The sequence below is a fragment of the Neolamprologus brichardi genome, chromosome 23 (assembly GCF_056152115.1).
Source record: "Neolamprologus brichardi isolate AB-2024 chromosome 23, ASM5615211v1, whole genome shotgun sequence".
Classification (NCBI taxonomy): Eukaryota; Metazoa; Chordata; class Actinopteri; order Cichliformes; family Cichlidae; genus Neolamprologus; species Neolamprologus brichardi.
Genome location: NC_142125.1, coordinates 5,675,817 through 5,694,476, shown reverse-complemented (window position 1 = coordinate 5,694,476; position 18,660 = coordinate 5,675,817). Strand labels below are relative to the sequence as shown.

The following is an 18,660-nucleotide window of genomic DNA, read 5'->3' as shown; positions in this document are numbered from 1 at the left end:
CAGTGCTAATTATTGGAAAGAGTGATCTGGGGAATCGTCTATGTCCTGGAAATAGGCTATCAGCCACCCCGCAGACCTGCTGTATGGCATCTGTTGTCGTTCTGTAGCAGCATAGCTTTTAACTTCGACTGTAGGGTGACACCACTACATATGGGCTCTCTCTCTCTCAAGAATATGACAAGATGACAGATCAAAGCATACAAATTTACTTTTTTGTTAAGTCGGAGAGGTTTAAGCCAACACTAAAACAAAATCGGAATTCTTTTTTCTAGACAAATCATATCTCTTAATGAATGTTTATTATCGTGAGATCAGACACAAAAGGACACGTGCTGACAGTTAAACGTAGGTTTTACAGTAAAATAATTCACACAACTATTAAAAGCATAAAAAAACAGCAAAAAACCCAACAACAATAAGCACTGACATACAAAAAATAAAAATTGAAGTACTGTGGTTGTCCCCAAAATAAATTTTTTGAAATCTGTGGTGCGATTAGTGCTGAAAATTTTAACATTTTTAACAGTGTTGTAACCACTGCTGTCTTTTATCCCTCCTCAAAAGGCGGGTTCATCCCCGTTATCATCTCCTCTATCAAACTGAGGCAGTTTTAATCAAGCCTCTGTCTAATCAGTCCACAGTGACACTGATGAGACTGAGGTAGAGTGGAGCGGGTTGGGATAAAGAGCCCATGCTAGCAGTGGTTAGCCTAGGTGGGGTGACGCTACAGTATCTTTTGTGGGGAAACAGGCAGTGGAGAGGACTAAAATCATCTCTCAGCAGGGAGGCAGTAACAACCGATGCAAGCTAGATTGAACTTTTTATAGAATTTTTTGATGATGTTCCTAGGTTAATCATTTTGTCTAAATTCTTGCTTTGGAATTGAAACATACCTGGGTTTCAGAAACGGTGAGAAAGAGGCAGAGCGAAGAAAATCAGTTTGAATTTGTTCAAATCTCTCATGCAGTCTTAAATATGGATGTGTGTCAAGTGTTTCAAAGAAGAAAGAGAGACGCGACTGGATCACGAGGAGCTGAAAGGGTGGGGCCGTCGTATTTTTCGTATTCGAAACTACAAGGACGACCATATGGTATGAAAACCAACCGATGAGCACGATACCTCACCGCGTATGCCAGTCAGCCATCAAAAGTGACACGTACTTGCTTATGGAAACATACTGTACGAACACACACACTTTCATGTGTTCATTCACGCTTACTCACAGAAAAAAAATGGGGAGGAGGAGGGGGCTCCACAATGCCATCCCCTGCAGAAAGCTTTTATGTTAATCACAGTTAGGGCCCTGTGTCTTACTTACAGTGTTGCAATTATGCATAATTCAACACACAGACAACAGGCAGGACAGTACAGTAGACCTTGGTTTAGGCGGCACCGCCTGTGGTTGAATATAGCTGTTTGTGAGTTTGAGACACTAAATTAAGCAGAATAACAAGACTCGCCTTTTTCTTTTAAGGCTAAAGTATATATTGAGGTTCCAAATGTTTTCATTTAAATGTTGTTTTTAACTGATATTCACGATTCAAATAACTATATAAAGTTTCTAAATTTAAACATTACTAAAACTTTATATTAAAATCATTCTTAATAGATGATTTAACATTTTATTTAATCAGAGTGAGATCTGCTCAAATACACGAAAGATCAGCATCACTACTGTAGTCCAGCATAATTTTCCCTAAATTGCATTAACTGAGAAGTTTTTAGGGTATTTTTTTGTGCAGTCTTCATTGGAGTGACTCTTATGTGGACTGTTCATTTGTGTGCGAGAGAGTGTCGTGCACTCCACTGCAGCTTTTCTCATTCTGACTGCCCATTGCTTTTTATTTGCTTAGGTATTGATTGAATGTGGTGCACCCTCTGAAGTAATAGTTGCTGAAAGCATTTACAGCCATCACTCAATTTATCCCGGCCAGTTTCACATGTCGTTCTTTTTCTGGTTATGACCAAACAAATAAGTCATCAGTTCTGCCTAAGATCAAATTATTATTCAAGTCAAAAATGAAATGCAAACGCATGTGCGCCGAGGTCGCGACAGTAGGCAAATTTGCGATTTTTATGTGCATTTTGTGCAGTTTTTTTCTTTACTATGCTCAAATGCATTTTATTTTGCAGAGATTATCAAGCTGAAGTGATCACGAAAGCTTCAAGCTGCAATTATTGCCGCACATTCATGTTCAGCAGAAGACTGATATCTATTCATTTCAAGCATTGCAGTTTTCTATTTAAATGACAGCCGTTATTTCCTAAAAAGTGAGTCATTTAAAAATATTGAACCTCTTTCAGTTATAACGATAATTAAGGTAATTGGTTGAACAGGCTAAGATCTTTTTCGGGCCATTTTATTTGCCAAGATACACTTGATAGACCAAACTAAATTCACTTCAATGATACTCAAGCAAATTCCTTGTGTGAAACTACCCTTCTTAGGAAGTAATTCCTGAGTCAAGTGCTGCTGCTGTGGTTTCCTCAGAGCTGCAACACTGAGCCCCAAGTCTGATTATAGACTCAGGGAAAAACAGTCAGGCATTTATCCAAGTCACTGATTATGTCATTTCAACAGGCTGCAAACACTCAGACTGGGTAGACAGCTCTGAGGGGAGAATTATGAAGCCGGACTGGAATGGAGGCTGTATGAAAAGGAAATGAAAATGGAGTAGTGCTGTATGTGTGATTAAACTGCCTGCTTGCCGGCAAAAGGCCACGCTGGTGTAACACAGGCCTGAGATTTGGCCATAATGAAAATGTGAAGGTGGTGGGGTTTGAACCCTCTGAATGATGTGTATGAGCACACACACACGCGCAGACACAGACACAGACACACACTCTGGTGGCTGCACATGAGTTATATGGTGTATGTATGTGCTCAGGTTGAATGGTTTATATGATGGCCCGTTAAGAAAGACCACAGATGTAATTTGAGACACAAAGCACAGAAGAATAATTCAAGGGAAAACATCCTTCTCCAGTTAAAGAAAAAAGAATTTCAAAGAAATTAAAATTTTCATAGGTGACATGCAAATTAGACCACCATGCCCACATAAATATTACATTTAACCATTTAGATTCAGAGCCAGAATCCCAGTCATGAAGCGTGGGAACAGACTAAATTAGGAGGTGAGGGGTCTGTGCGGTGGAGGGGGTTTCGGTTAGTTCACGGCCAGACACCCCAGCTGCACCGACTTCCATTCAGAAACAGGTTAAGGAGGACCTCAAAGGTCAAGGTTAGAGGGGGTGGGGGGAAAGGGGTCATCACTGCAGCATAGAGCAATATGCGTGTGTGTGTGTGCCATTCATCTGCCGTGCGTTCCTTGCTGGCTGGTTCACTTGTCTGTAAGCTGACTGCATGTTTGCTTAGTTTATAAGCTGCTTCTTATTGCCTCGCTCCAGGGACAACTTGAACAGAGAAGCAAGGGAACCCAACCCCCTTCTGTCAGCCTCTGGCCAGTTTCCAGCCGGCCCTGAGCCAAATCGAGCCAGAAATCAGACCTGCAGCCTAGTAAACCCCCTGGTCAAACAACCCCCAGTGAAACGCAGTCAAACCTAGTCAGACACTTTGACAGACCCCCCCACCCACCCACCCACCCCCCGGTCTGTCTCAGTCTGCTGCCTTCTGTAATTTAGCATGTTGGCTCAGGATTAATCAAATGTGCACACCTTAATCAGAAATATCTTTCACTACATGTCACTTTGGAAAGCCTTGAATGGACACATGTAGAAAGAAATATAATTATGAATTAGCAAATTAAATATATATATACATATAGATAGATAGATAGATAGATAGATAGATAGATAGATAGATAGATAGATAGATAGATAGATAGATAGATAGATATTTTCTTAAGCCAGCCATCGATGCCAAACTTATCTGGTTTGGTATCGAAATGCAGCAGATCACTGCCATTTCATTAAATCATCCAGGAGGTGAGTCCATGATCATGTGGCACATTAAGCAAGTTATGTTTGACATGAGCAGTGTAACCCCTTTAAGAGGAGGGACTGCAGCACACGAGGAGAGGAGAAAGACAGGATGTGGAGGCAGATGAGGAACAGAGAGGACAGTGGAAGTGAGGGAAGAAATGGAGAGAAGCAGAGCCACAAGCTAACCCACCCTGCGGTTGCCTGCTTCCATTCTTCATCGGGTACTTATGGTTCATTAGACTGTCTGAAAGAAAGACCCGCTTTCCCTCATCACCTCAATAGACTAGTCCCCCTCTCTCTTCCATAGCCTGGAGGGTTCTCCTACAAAAAAAAAAAAAACAAAACTCCCATACCCTCGTTTTCCTTCTCATTTCTGCCTCCGTCTCTTAATCGTCTCAACTCGCCCTGAAATCAAGCTTAGTAACAGCAGTTTTGTGAGCCCCTCTGGTCCACCCCCCTACCACCCCCCCCCCCCCCCCCCGCTTCCATCTCCTATCATCCTCCGATCCCCACCAGCTCCCCTTCTCTGCTCATTCACTCACCTTGGTCAGACACACCACCCACCCACTGCTTAAATCCCTATCAGCATGTCAAGTAAATGTCTTCCCAGCTGGGGTTGACGCACACACACACAAACGCACATGCTGAAATATAAATGCACTACACACACAATCTTTTGCTTGCTTCTGGGGTTTAGCCTTCCTCCCTGCTGACCCTTTTCACCCCTGTTTTGCTCTCTTCCCCTTCCCGCCGACTTTCTTTCCCCCTCTGCCTCTCCTCAGGCACCGATCTGACAGGATGGTTTGGCTAGCTGACTGTATGTGCAAGAGGTTTATCACAGAGCTTCACCGCACTCCTTCTGTTGCCTGCCTGTTTTTATTTTCAAAATTAAAGTGCTTTCTCCGAAAGCCACTCGGTACCTTAGGCCATGCTCACCTTTACATCCCATCTTTTTGATTAAAAGGTTAGTGGAATCCTATCCTCTAAATTTGTTACAGTAAAATCTGGTCAGTTTATCTTCTAATACAATCTCCAGCTGCAATATCTGGGCTGTGTGTTAAGAAATAGCTCTCATATCTGCTATATTTTGAAGTCGCTCTACTGCAGAATACTTATTTCTTTCCAGAAGGGATGTAATATGAAGCCAGGAATGTTCTTTAACACAGGTTTTTGCAATTTTTCTTTGCAAATTCCTTTTTCAGATGAATACTTTAAAAAATAATAATTTTTTGTTATTATTTTTGCATTATCTACCATAGTTACATATTTCACTAAAATGTTGTTGCTGGGAGATTTAGAAATATATTTTGATGAAGGCATCTATGATATGAAGAGATCAGGTTCACCTATCGCGAGAGAACCTTTGTTTGTTTGCAAATGGCTGCGGTTGTTTATTGTAGTATTTAGGGAATAAGAGATTTCCTTATTCATCTAAATTGTCACAAACCTAGTCTTGATCTAATCTCCCACCAGCTGAAGTCTTAGCCTCCTGGGTTGTAAAAATAATTTGTGCAATTTGAGTTTGTTCATATACGCTGCTGATATCATTAACATACAGGGGGGACAGTCATCACTGAGCTCCCAGCAGACCGCAAAGCAAAAATCTCACCCTGGTTCTTCTCAGAATAAGTTTCCCGTTTGAAGCAACCCCCCACCCTTTGTACCACATTTCAATCATTACGCTGATTTTTGGGGACAATGACGAGCAAAGGCGCATTCTCAGCAGTGCCTCAGTCAACGTACCACAATCTTTATGTAAATGTATTCAGATGCATTCTCAGCCCTCTAGACCATCATCTCTGCTGGGTGGATGTGGTGGAGGCTGTTTAGTCTTATCTTCTCCTGTAGCAGGCTGAAAAACGCGCAGCACGGTTGGTGAAGCATATTGCGAGGTGGACCCCCGCCAACGTGCCTGAGAAACCCCTATTAAACCCTATGTTTATATTGGGGCTGTGATTTACAAATGTGCGTTTTCGTGCCTTAAGGCATGTGCACCCCCTATGCCGCTTTGCTTTTTCATCAGGCGCACAGCAGACAGCAATAGAATAGCGAGGACGGGGTCCTTGCTGCGTGTGGAAGGGGAGGGGAACAAGAGAGAGATAGAGAAGTGTGCATGTGTGCATTTTCATCTTATTGGGTGCTCTTCTCTGGAGCTCGGTATTCTGCTCATATTGAGATATTTCCTGAGCATGCTGACACAATTATGCACGCACACTGTGTACGGCTGTGCTCCTTGACTCCGGTTCATCTCTAATGCTCTGAACTTGACACTCGGCAAGTTCATTGTTATTCATTTCACTGTCATCCAGGGTGCCCTGCGAGACTGTCCAAGTCTCCAGCCTAGGTTGTCCTGGCAGGACTGTGTTTGTCACACAAGTGCGCGCACACACACACAAACATCCACACAAACCTATTGTTTCTGGCTGTAGTCCTCCGGGTAAAGGTGTGTGCTGACTGGATCGGAGGATGCAGTGAGATGGTGCAGTTTGTCTGTGACTTAGTAGCACCGCGTTGAGCTGCAGCAAAGTTCAGATCTCTGGTGAACAGGCGCAATGAGAGCAGATGTACAGTTTTTCTGCGTAGGCTGATATTTGTTTCATTGAGTTGAGGAGTTGGATTTGAAATATTAAAATGTCATTTTGTGTTTGACTTCAGCTTTTTCGCTTTTGTGTTCATTTTATGTCGCCAAATTAAAAACCATTAAACTATTTCTCACTCAAACACCCTTAAAATAAGTGTGTTCTTCCCCTCTTGTTTTCTTGCCCTTTACTGTCTCCTTTCTAGGGTTTTTTTTTTTTTTAACTTTCTCCTTCTGTCACTAGAAAACCAGGGGCTGCAGTTTGCTTAGCCGAGTCCATAAAGAGGCATCTTAAAAAGCTGTGTTAACAGACCAACAAAGCTTTAAATGTGCCCCCCTCTGTGAGAGGGTGGTTCCCATAGGGATGTGGCGTGGCGCTCCATTGGTAGGCTTCTATCCGGCTTCTCATTCAGCCCAACGCTCAGTCACGGTCACTTATGGTAGGAGGAGAAATCACACAATTCAGCCTAGGCCTGATCCAATGACATGTTTTTTTAATGAGGTGGCTCTATGTCTTTGTTTGGGCACCAAATTCAAGTCCAGACCTGAGCAAGTCCTGCTGAATAAGATGCAAGGCCATGGCCGGGCACAACTTAGCACACAAAAAACCCACAAAGAGCTGAGCTTCTGTTGAGCTAGTGAATAGGTCTCTACTTTCACACTGCTCCTCTGTGAACATGACAAGCAAGCAGGGCCATACTTAATTTTAACTTCTTATTTCTGATGGGAGTTTTAATGTAGCATTTGTTGTCCCCTTAGCTTGAGGACAAGCTCAAAACCCTTATATATTTTTAACAGGATACAGTGGCACTCAAAGGAATTGCCTGGAAGCTAATTTTACACCTTCTAGTTATTTTTTCCAGGGTCATACACCAACGGATTTCTTTCTTTTTCATTTTCGCCAGCCCCGGTGTCTTTTTCAGAAAACGCCACACCATATATCACACATATGTGCATTTGTCATACGGTGTGTGTACATCTGCAAGCATGCCAGGCGCTCACTGGTTTGTATGTTCAGGGGTGAGGACTGTCATTAAACTGTCTGCCTGCATCACTAGACTCAACCATCACACAGGCTGGCTGTCCATTCTGCTTCATGCTAGGTCTTAGAACAACACACACACACAGTCAGATTCACTTGGCCTGTAGCCAGGATTCACATACACAAAGCATACAGTCTGCCTCTTCACATCGATATGAAAGATTACATTAGCAAATACAGATATTTTTATGTTCATGCTGCACAAGTTTAATTTTAAAGTTTAATTTTTTTATTCAAATTTCAAGCCAAAAAATTGAAAAAAGTGATGCTTCATAGATTTTTTTATATATATATTTTTTTTTTTTCAGGGAAAAATTCTTTGAAAATATTAGTTGTGGTCATACTCCCAACCTGTCCAGCTTTTGAAGCCCTAAAATGAAGCGGTGTCCATTTGTGACTCCTTCATAATAAAAGAGAATTAAATGAAAAGGGATTTTTCTTTTCAACATGTTTTTAGGTAAATTATTTCATAGACATATAGAGGTAAAAAAAAATCTGTTTCTTCTTGTCTCTTTAACCAGGGTAGCATTTTTTTCTGTAATGTTTAATAGGTTCATAAGGCCAGGTTACCACTTCCAATTTCAACAAATGAAAAGAGAAACTAAGAAAATCTGGTAACTTAAAAGTGAATAAAAATGTGCATATGAAAAAAAAACCCTTTTAAATGTTTTGCCAAGTTAAGCACACTACAATAAACCACAGTCTGCCCACTGGACCTGTGTGCCCAAGTGCTAAAGCACCCTTAAACCCTCTCATGCAGCCAACCCATCAGCCGGGCTACTTGTCTCTGATTTAGTCCGACTCTGTTCTTTGCTCACGTTCAAGGCTGTGGTAATGGGGAATTAGTATGCAGAGAAGCAGACAGACGGCCCTGTGGATCCAATAGGTAGCCAGACTGGAGAAGTAGGCTGGAGTGGGGGGAAAGAGCATGTTGTTCACTTCTCCTCCTTCTATCCTCCCGCTCCCCTTCCATCACCCTTTCTTCGCCTCGTTCCCCATGCCCTGTCCCAAACCTTAATGGGACGTCAGACGGACAGCCTCGCCTGAATTGAGCAGGGACAACAGCCTGCAACCCCCTTGTTGTCTTTCCAAAAAAAGAGACTCCCCCATCCCCCTCTTTCCCCCATGCCCCATTTGCTCTCACACGGCTAGCACCCATAGCTGCTCTCCTCAGTTCTTAGGGCTATTGAAGGGGTTCCAGACACCCTCCACTCTTCAGCCCCTCAGCCTAACTCTGCATAAATTAGACACGTCTCCCTGGTGCCTCGTCAGCCGCTCGGGGCACGCCTGGCCCCAGGTCTGCCATCTTCCAATCTGCTACTCTTGCCCCCCCCCCTCCTCATGCTGTCACCTTCTGTCTCCCCATCTCCACCATCTACTGCATTTTATCAGTCGTCAATCTTCTTCTATATCATCTGGAGAATTGTGTCCAAGTTCTTCCAAAATCACAGTCACTACCCCTTCTGCTTCTGCTTTTGTCAATTTTCCACTTCCTTTTTCTTCTTTTTTCCCCCCCTTAAATCCCCTGACACACTCACTCCTACCTAACCCGCTTTATATTCTCCACATTCTCTCTGTCTGCTTTTCTTATCCTGCTAGCAGTTTCTTATCCATATCTACCAAGCCTTTTCCTCTCCTCTCCTTTCCTCTCCTCTCCTCTCCTCTCCTTTTCAGCCAGGATATTGTTTACATCTGTCTCGGTAATCACCGACAGAGCCTCTCTAGACCTCACAGATGTTGCAATAATACAGGGGATTAGAAGGCTTAACACTCTGGCTTATTTAGGGAGTTTTCCCGATGGCGTGGTAGCGAAGCTCGTCAGCTCTTCTGAATTTGACCTTTTTTCTGTTTCACTCACTTGTGCCGAGACCCTGCAGTCTCTCTCCTCTTTGATTTGTGATTTTTTTCTCTCTCTCTCTGTCTCTCTTTTTTTTTTACAAGAGTCAGGCATGCTGATTTCTTTCCCAGATTGGTCCTCTGGGCTCCCAAATCCAGCAGATACATCAGTTGTTTGGTTTAAATAACAGCTAAGATACTTTATATACTCTATGACAGGAAGGACATGCTATCTTTTTTTATTCACAAGCCCTTTAATCCGGTGTCATAGTAGCTACCTTACATACTGTATGAGTTTATCCTTGGCATCCTCTAGCCTCGCAAGAATAACAACCCAGTGTAGCTAGGTAGCTATGTGCTAGCTTCTTTCGTTGCTCACTGTGATGAGGGCTGGACCTCCCGCGTCTCCTCTGGTCTCCTCTTTACTTCAGCGTTGAACGATAATTGGATGGCCTTCTCAGACTCAGCATCTCTGCTGCCCCTCTCTGCTGTACAACGCCACTCGTGTTTTATGACCAAGCAAATCCTGCATCTGAGACTGCGCGTGTGTGCGCGCCCGTTTGGGTCAATGTATTTCTGTCTGGATTCTAATCCCAAAGGTGATATTAGTCTCATAGGGGGCAACCCTTCCCCCTTAAGCGCACGTGTGTGTGTGTATCTGTGTTTGTGCTTCAGGCATTGGGGTCAGCCAGGAAGCCCAGACAGGGCTCTATCTTGACCTCTGACCCATGACTGTCTGCTTGCTCAGGGGTCATGCACATTGGCGATGCAGACAGCTGATAGACGCACAAACAAACGGACATGCACTTGCCTTCATGCGCCCTCCCCCCATCTAGTAAACATTAACAGTTTGGCATGTCTGGGGTGATGATGACAAAGGCAGCATCATCGTCACTGCATATCTGCAGAGAGCTCATGTGATTTAAATAAAGTACATCTTCATGTGAAACAGCTCTTCCTGTTGGTGGTTTTCTGCAGAAATCCCCACATGCTTAATTAACATACACTAAAGGACACTTGGAATTAGAAGAATATTTCTGGACGAACTGCACAGTTTGTTGCATTTTCTATTCACTAATGAGTCTCTTTTTTACATGCTTGTATCTTCACAGATGCAGTCAGAAAAGCCACCGTGAAGATAAAATTGACTCTTGAGCTTCCACCTGAATAACAAAGCGTGCACGCTATCTGTAGCCAATTTCTTTGAACACGTTTAGCCTTGGCCACATATGGAAAATGCCACCTCTGCACCTGCAAGAGCAGTCACTTAGACACACATCATTAGAGTCTGATTATCCTCTGTCGAGGCGCTCGTCTTTGTGGATGGTAACAGGTAAGTCAGCGCTGTTTCTAAAAGGTAAGTTTAGAGGTTGAATCAATTTAAGTGCTGTCTAAAGTGTAAAATGGAGCTTCCGAATAATATTTTCCAAAATTAGTTTCATTAGATATGAATTACTATATTTGAGACCAATTTTAGGTCGGAGATTGGATGAGACCACAAGGGGTCTTTCTTTTTCACTCTGTAATTTACATTCAAGTATTTGATTGTAAAATCATTCGACGAGAGTTTTGCTGTTGTTGAATTACTTTCCTCTTTGCTGCTGCGACATTATGTACACATGTATATTTAGAAAATCTTTTTCTATAAAGAAATACGTTCATCGCAAAACACTGAACGATATTGCAAAATGCCAAAAGTGTTGTTCTAATGGGATATTCGTATTTTGAATAAAGTTGATCAATTTGTGAAATGAAAAACTGCCTGTGTTGGGTTTTCTTTCTGCTGAAGTATCATTTTTATATCTGCCAGAAATGTTTGTTTGTAATAGTTGTGATTATACCTGAAGCATACAGTAAAGTTATAGGACTGATCATGTTTCATATTTTCAATAATGTTAAATAATTCAATAAAAACACAAACAGCAATAATTTTGGTATTACTTTCCAAAGCTTGATATGTCTTATTGCTCACTGGAATTTACTTTGCCAATACACTATGCTCGCTCCTAATTACTTTTTCCAAATGACTTCTCTAACAAATATGCTCTTTAGTCTTGTTGGGGTCCAATTTGCTAAAAGCTACAGTTCCCAGCTGCTTTAGGAAATCATTTGGCCTATTTAAAAAACAAAAAATCTTCCACTGTGGGTTTTGGCCGCTGTTATTTGTGGCTAAAACCCACAGATAGAATCAGACCGGGAAACTTTTGAGAGGTGTTTAACAAATTTCTGGTTTCGCCACTTTCACAGGCTTTAACGACAACAAACACACTGAGCTTGATCCTTTAGCACAGCACAACAAAGCACAGATGCTTCATTTTCTGAAGCTATAGGAACCTGTTTATTTAGATTACTCTGATTATTCCAGCAGCGGCTGAAGGGTTGGAAGGGGAACAGTTAAAGCAAGTGGCCTAAATCTGTAGTGTCAATTAGGTGCCTTTGTATGTGAGCAGCAGGGGTGTTGAAGCGAATTGCTGAAGCTGAAGGAAACTCTGAACAATGATACACATTTATAACCACATACACACGCATACACAGGCATCGGTCCTATTTTTGTGGAGATCACACCTCCTTTTGTTTTCCCTCAACAGCCAGTAGAGGCGATGCCCCAGTGCCCCCAGTGTGCTCCAGTGCTCTGGGTGAAATGGGCTCCCTGCTCTCCTTTCAAGCCCCCTCCCCGCGCTCTCCCCCAACCATGCTGTCCCCTCGCTCACTCCAGGCTTCCCAGCCCTCGGCCTCCCCGTGAGTGGTCCTGACCTGAAATTAGGCCCAGGCAAGCCACCATGGCCAGACCGGCATAAAAGGAGATCTGTGTGTGTGTGTTCGTGTGTATGTGTGTGCACCATGGCCCTGAAAGAAAGTAGGAGATTATCCCATTCTGTGTGTCCAGTCACCAGTGCCGTATTGACCACAGTGGGCCACCCAGGGAGCGTCCAGCCAGCCGTGAGATGGCCTGATATACATGCTTACTGGCCGTGCTAGATTCCCTCACTCTCACCGGGGAGAAGGCCGAGTCCAACTGGCTGAACTCTTTCTAAAGACACTGTATGTGAAGTGACCGACCCTCCGTGCGCAGGCACACACACACACACACACAGCTGCTGTCATACACATACACACACATGCATTTCGTCGTAGCCTCTGTACAGTGAAAGACATTGCCATCAGGTCGTTTTCTGTGTCCTGTGAGGCGAGGCGGAGGTCATTGGGAAGGTGGAAAACCTCTTTAATGGTGGCAATGATACCATAACACCTATAGATAGAGTTACGGATCATGTCACATAAAGTCTGTATACAGGTTACAACTCTGACAGCGAGGCCTGCTCCCTCCTGATGGCAAATGTGAAGACAAGCGTAAAAACACACACACACAAAAGAAGGGTGTTTAAAAAAATAGAATTGGTTGTTTTTATTTTACATGTAATTACATTTATATATTTCATCAGCTTTGTTAGTCACGCCTCCTTTGAATCATTGTAAAATTTCTTGTAGTGTTCTTTTTTTCTACCTTTTTATGGTTTCAAATATATCTATAGTACTATATTGAAATACAATTAATAAACAGATCACTGAAAAACATTAACACAGCCACGCAAGAGTTTATTAAAAGTCTTTAAAACCTGACCAACACACTAATTTGTTAGCTCATTGAGTTGTAAAAGCAGCCCTTTATTGACCTAAGTAAAGCCTCCGGGGTGAGCTAATTGTCTTTTAATAGCTCAGCTGTTTGTTTGTCAATGAAGAGTCTCTAACATCCTGGTTGTTAGCAGAACAAAGGCCTGTAACAGCAGGACAGAGCTGCACAGAGCTCGGTGGCTAGGAAAACAAATAAACAATTTAAATGCCGGTGTGAATTTTATTGTTTTTTTCATTGCATGTAAACTGTGGCTAAGAAAGCAGTTAGATATTTGTTTATATTCTTTGTGTTAATTCCATTAAATGTGCTGGAAAAAACAAACAGAATCAAAATTTTAAAGCTTTGAATTATTTTGATTAATGATTGAAATAATTTTATTTTAGCACAGAAATATTTGAATCACCATCATTTTTCTCCATCATTTTGGAGCGCATTGTTAGCACCCTTTAAAAAACACACACACGCAAGTTCTCTGATTTGTTGCTTTTGTGCAAGAGGTTAATTATATAAACCACACAGGATAATTCATTTGTTTTAGCACAATAACACAAATCACGAAAAAACCAAGCGTATTTCCATGGATTATTTGTGTGCATATATTTCAGAAATGCTCTTAAGTACAGTATAATTTAACTCTCCGAGCTGGGCTCATAAAACAGCGTCTTAATTGTCCTTTGTAAGGTGACATCAGCTTGGAGTGTATTCTGGGTGTTGTGTGTTTTATAGAAAGACCATCAGCACAAACACTACAAAACAAGGAGCAGCCCTTATTAACTGCAATGCAGTCATCACAAGATGTAGTGCTTTTATTCACACAACACAATCCACTGACAACTGGATCTATTTATTTTACCAGATATTATCATGCTGAGCTCAAATAATTGAGCGACGTTTTCAAACGAGCCAAAAATGATTAGAGCCACAGAAGTCAAAGAAAACACGCAAAGACGTGTACGCCAATGAGCACGTGTGGTAATAAGTAAATTAACATAACTAAACAAAAAGTGGGCATCTTTGGATTGCAAATAGGATATACCGTACAGTACAGGTAACATGTTTTTACTTCATGGCAACAGCGCCCAAAGGATCCAAGCTCAGCTGAGGCCCACTGATGCCATTCCAGCTTTTGAAAAACCAAACGGAATTCTTATGTAAGCGTTCTAATTCCAGACTCCAATGACTGCTATCATACTCACGTATAATGAAGGGCTGGCTTTATGAAATGTGGTAATATGATGTTGGAGTGTAAGGGAAGCTGAAATGAGAAAGGAAAAAGGCTGGGAATGAAACCTCTTTTTAATTCTGGCGTATAACAAAGAAGAAAACAATTCGTACTTAAAACCGGTGATCGTGCAATTTGAAATTTTCTCTCACACTCAGGAAGTGTGTGTGTCTGTTTGCAGGGGTCATCTCCTTGGCTCCCCTGAACTTGGTACCCCCAGACACCTAATAAACTCTTTAGGCCCAGCCCAAAGCACTGAGGAGCAAGTTGGGGGTAACGGGTTTGTTATGGTGGAGTCAGGACATTGATGGGTGGGGCTGTTGACGGTGGGGGTGCGGAGGGAGAGGCTGTCTCAAAAAGTCCGAGAACTTGGAGCCTAGTTTGTCATGCTAACTGCAGTGATGCCATTGAGTGCGGAGCTAGGGAGCAGAAGGTTCACAGGACCCCGGCCATTCACATGCAAAGTCTGTCAGAGCTTTCTCCTTCATACATCCACCCGCCACACACCCACACACCCACACACCGACCCCCAGCTTCTTCTCAGGCAGAAGAAATAGATACATGTTTATAAACGAGCACACACTCACTGGATGGCGGGTATGGTGCCTCTTCTGTGTGTAGACTATGAGTGCAGAAATGGTGTTACATGAAAAAAAATAGACAAAAATATGATTACTGTTATTAAAATCCATATAAAATATTCCTTTTAAACATCAATGCTATTGTGCAACATTTTGAAAAAGGTCTTCAGACAACATTAATATGCCAGAAAGTCAGAAAATCAGAGCAGTCACAAATTATTTGTGAGAAATAAAGGCAACATTGTTCCCATCAACACTCATCTTTAACGTCCTGTGACCTTGACACTACCTTGACAGGCAGTGGCATAAAACTGACCTCATTTCCTGGCTGATTGTGAAAAATAATTTCCTAACTGCACGTTCCAACAAACACAACTTCTATTTAAATTTCTATTTGGGAATCTCTATTAAATCACCCGCACACCCCGATTCTTATTTCTGCTCGCTGCCGTAGGCTGCGCCTCTCATCCGTTTCACCTGATCCAGGGATTGGAGGAAGCTACAACTCATTGCGTGTTGAATATGTTTAAATGCCAAGTGGTGAAAATGTCAGCAGCAGAACAAGCACATACACGTATGCATTTACTCTCTTTAAATGCAAAAATACTATGCAAATGAACTTGTTAACTGCCTCAGGGCTTTAAACAGTGAGTAGAGGTAACACGCATACACTGTGTGTGTGTGCGTGCGTGTGTGTGTGTGTGTATGCAGGTGCCCAGATTTATGTGCTCAGATTTATGCATACAAAAAAAAAGCATTGAAGGAGTCTCCATTTGTATGTTTGTGTGTGTGGGAAAGTGTGTGTTTGTGCCCCCTCATCTGCACTTGGAGCAGCCGTTCGCAGCCCGTATTTGATTGAGTGAAGGCCAACGCAGCCTGAACACTCCCTCTAATGGAAGAGTGGAGCCCAGCAGCTCAGTAATGCACTGACCCCGGAGCTTTTACAACGCTGCCAGCCGATAAGTGGCATTATGCAGGATCTTATAAAATTAACAAGACTGAGCTATGGGGAGCGGGTGCTCTGAAGGTGGCAGTAGGAGAGGATGACGATCATATAGCACTTGTAAATATCAGCATACGTGCATGGAGGGATTGTAGCTTTTTCCTGACTGAGTTTTATAGTCATGGCAGTGGGATTAGCAATTTTTTTTCACCCATTTCTTGGCTTTTTTAAGGGAAGTTTACGGCTAAAGGTTTACAGGCCCGTTTATGTTAGATAAAACATCCCTCAAGGCATTTTAATGCTCGTGAATTTATGGAAGCTGCCTTGGAGACAGGTGCGCAGGAGTCTAACACAGAGCAGGCCTTCAAAGTGATGGCAACTGGATCCCTGCCAGCATTTCCTCTGCAGGACACCACAAGGGGTGTGAACATGTGTGCATATGTTTATCATACATTCTCAACCTTCCGAATCTGTGCTGTGACATCCACAGCAAAGATTCAAAGTCAAATGGCCCCTCTGCCAGGTTGCTCACGTCTATTGTGTTACGGGTGAAGAGTGCCTGAACGCTTTCAAGTCTTCTTGTGGAAATTTTTTACTGCCACTGCCACAGTTTCAGCCCAATCTGATTCTTTCCAGTGAAAGGCTTTATAGAAAGCATCCTCCCAGTCCAAACTCCTCACCTTTCTCACACCCTCAGAGACTGGATGCGTGTGCGCGCGCGGGAAGGCTTTTTTGTGTGCATTTCCACCTTATACTGTGCATTTATGTGCAAGTGTGTGTGGCTATTGTCTGCCAGTGCTCCAGCAGGGGCTTCAAAGTGAATTATTCATGCGAGATTTGAATACATGCAAATGGTTCACTCCCCTCCCTTGGCACAGATCCAGGTTACCTATGGCAACGGCGCCTTCAAGAAGCATCCTTCCACCCCTCCTCCTCCTCTTCTTCCTCCGCCCGCTTCTCTCAGGCACCCGCCCTCCAACCATGTTATCCAGCCAGTCGCATTGTTTCGACTATTGCAGTACCTGGGTGGGTGGCTGCACACTGTAGGGTGGCAGGATATCCCATAATTCATAGTCAAGGTCATATAGGTAGGGAGGGTGGGCGAGAAAAGGTTGGCAGACGGAAAGAGGGCAGCGTCCCTCCATCCAGCTCGGATGGGAAGTTCAGGAGACAACACCCAGCCGGCGGTGAAGAATAGAAACAGTTTTTGGGTGCCGAATAATGCGACAGACTGGTGACACACACACTCGTATAATTCAGAGTTACTCAGAGCTCATGCGCACCCGCAGCACAAAAAAACAGGATAAGATGGAGGAAAGATTTGAACAAAGCACATCCTCTTTGCTTAAATATATTTGAGAAAACAGTTTAGAATGACAACTAAAATGTAAAAGTGTCTTAAATATTAAAAATATAAATAGTATTGCAAAGTAATATTCTATCTCAAAGCAGTTCCTCTTTTACAAAAGATTTAGGTGAATGTATTTAAGACGTCACTTAAATTGTGTTTTGTAATTTTTATTTAATTTTGTTTGTTTACTTACAACTACTTTTCGTTTCTGGCTATTTTTCATTTGCTGAGTGATTTTACTTTTTTTTTGTTTGCTTTGTTTTGTAATAAAGTTTATTAAAATAATACAAACATTTTTAAAAAGAAATAAAATTCCCAAATATTAAATATAAAGAAAAGTTATACTGGGATCATATATTGGGGGACAAAATACAGCACATCAAACATTTATACAGTGTTTAAGCATGTTAATTAAGCTTTTTGGGATTTGTAATTTTAATTTCTCTAGATTTTTTTAACTGAATAAGTAACTAAGCTGCATGTATGTGTTAAATACAACTCGTAAAATAACAGTGAAAAAGCTTCTAAATGAACAAGAGAACAGGTCAAGTTCAGGCCATGAGGTGATCAGAGCCTAAATATCCCCCATTACAGGCCAGGCTGTGCAGGGAAAGTAGCTGCTCACTGCTGCCATCTACTGAAAGTTAAGGAAGACCAAACAACACATATACTCACCCGCCACTTTATTAGGTACGCCTATTTACACGTCTCTGGCTCCACCACACCTGTTCGACTGGGGGAATTTCCCCACGTAGCCGTCTATAGGGTTCACAGAGAATGGTCACAAAAAAAGAAAATACCCAGTGGCAGTTCTACAGGCAAAAAAATTCAATTCAATTCAATTCAATTTTATTTATATAGCGCCAAATCACAACAAAAGTCGCCTCAAGGCGCTTCATAGATACAGAGAAAAACCCAACAATCATATGACCCCCTATGAGCAAGCACTTTGGCGACAGTGGGAAGGAAAAACTCCCTTTTAACAGGAAGAAACCTCCGGCAGAACCAGGCTCAGGGAGGGGCGGGGCCATCTGCTGCGACCGGTTGGGGTGAGAGAAGGAAGACAGGATAAAGACATGCTGTGGAAGAGAGACAGAGATTAATAACAGATATGATTCAATGCAGAGAAGTCTATTAACACATAGTGAGTGAGAAAGGTGACTGGAAAGGAAAAACTCAATGCATCATGGGAATCCCCCGGCAGCCTACGTCTATTGCAGCATAACTAAGGGAGGATTCAGGGTCACCTGGTCTAGCCCTAACTATATGCTTTAGCAAAAAGGAAAGTTTTAAGCCTAATCTTAAAAGTAGAGATAGTGTCTGTCTCCCGAATCCAAACTGGAAGCTGGTTCCACAGAAGAGGGGCCTGAAAACTGAAGGCTCTCCCTCCCATTCTACTTTTAAATACACTAGGAACAACAAGTAGGCCTGCAGAGCGAGAGCGAAGTGCTCTAATAGGGTGATATGATATGATATGTTACTACAAGGTCATTAAGATAAGATGGGGCCTGATTATTTAAGACCTTGTATG

At 42.5% G+C, this 18,660-nt stretch overlaps 1 long non-coding RNA gene across 2 annotated transcripts in view; it reads left to right on the top strand.

Moving 5' to 3' along the window:
• Positions 1-11,156, top strand: part of LOC102776041 (uncharacterized) — a 41,293-nt gene extending 30,137 nt beyond the window's left edge. For both annotated transcript variants that reach the window (XR_004843932.2, XR_437246.3), the window contains one exon: positions 10,511-11,156. This is a non-coding gene — a long non-coding RNA (uncharacterized LOC102776041). The remainder of the gene's footprint in view (positions 1-10,510) is intronic.
• The last annotated feature ends 7,504 nt before the right edge of the window (positions 11,157-18,660 follow it).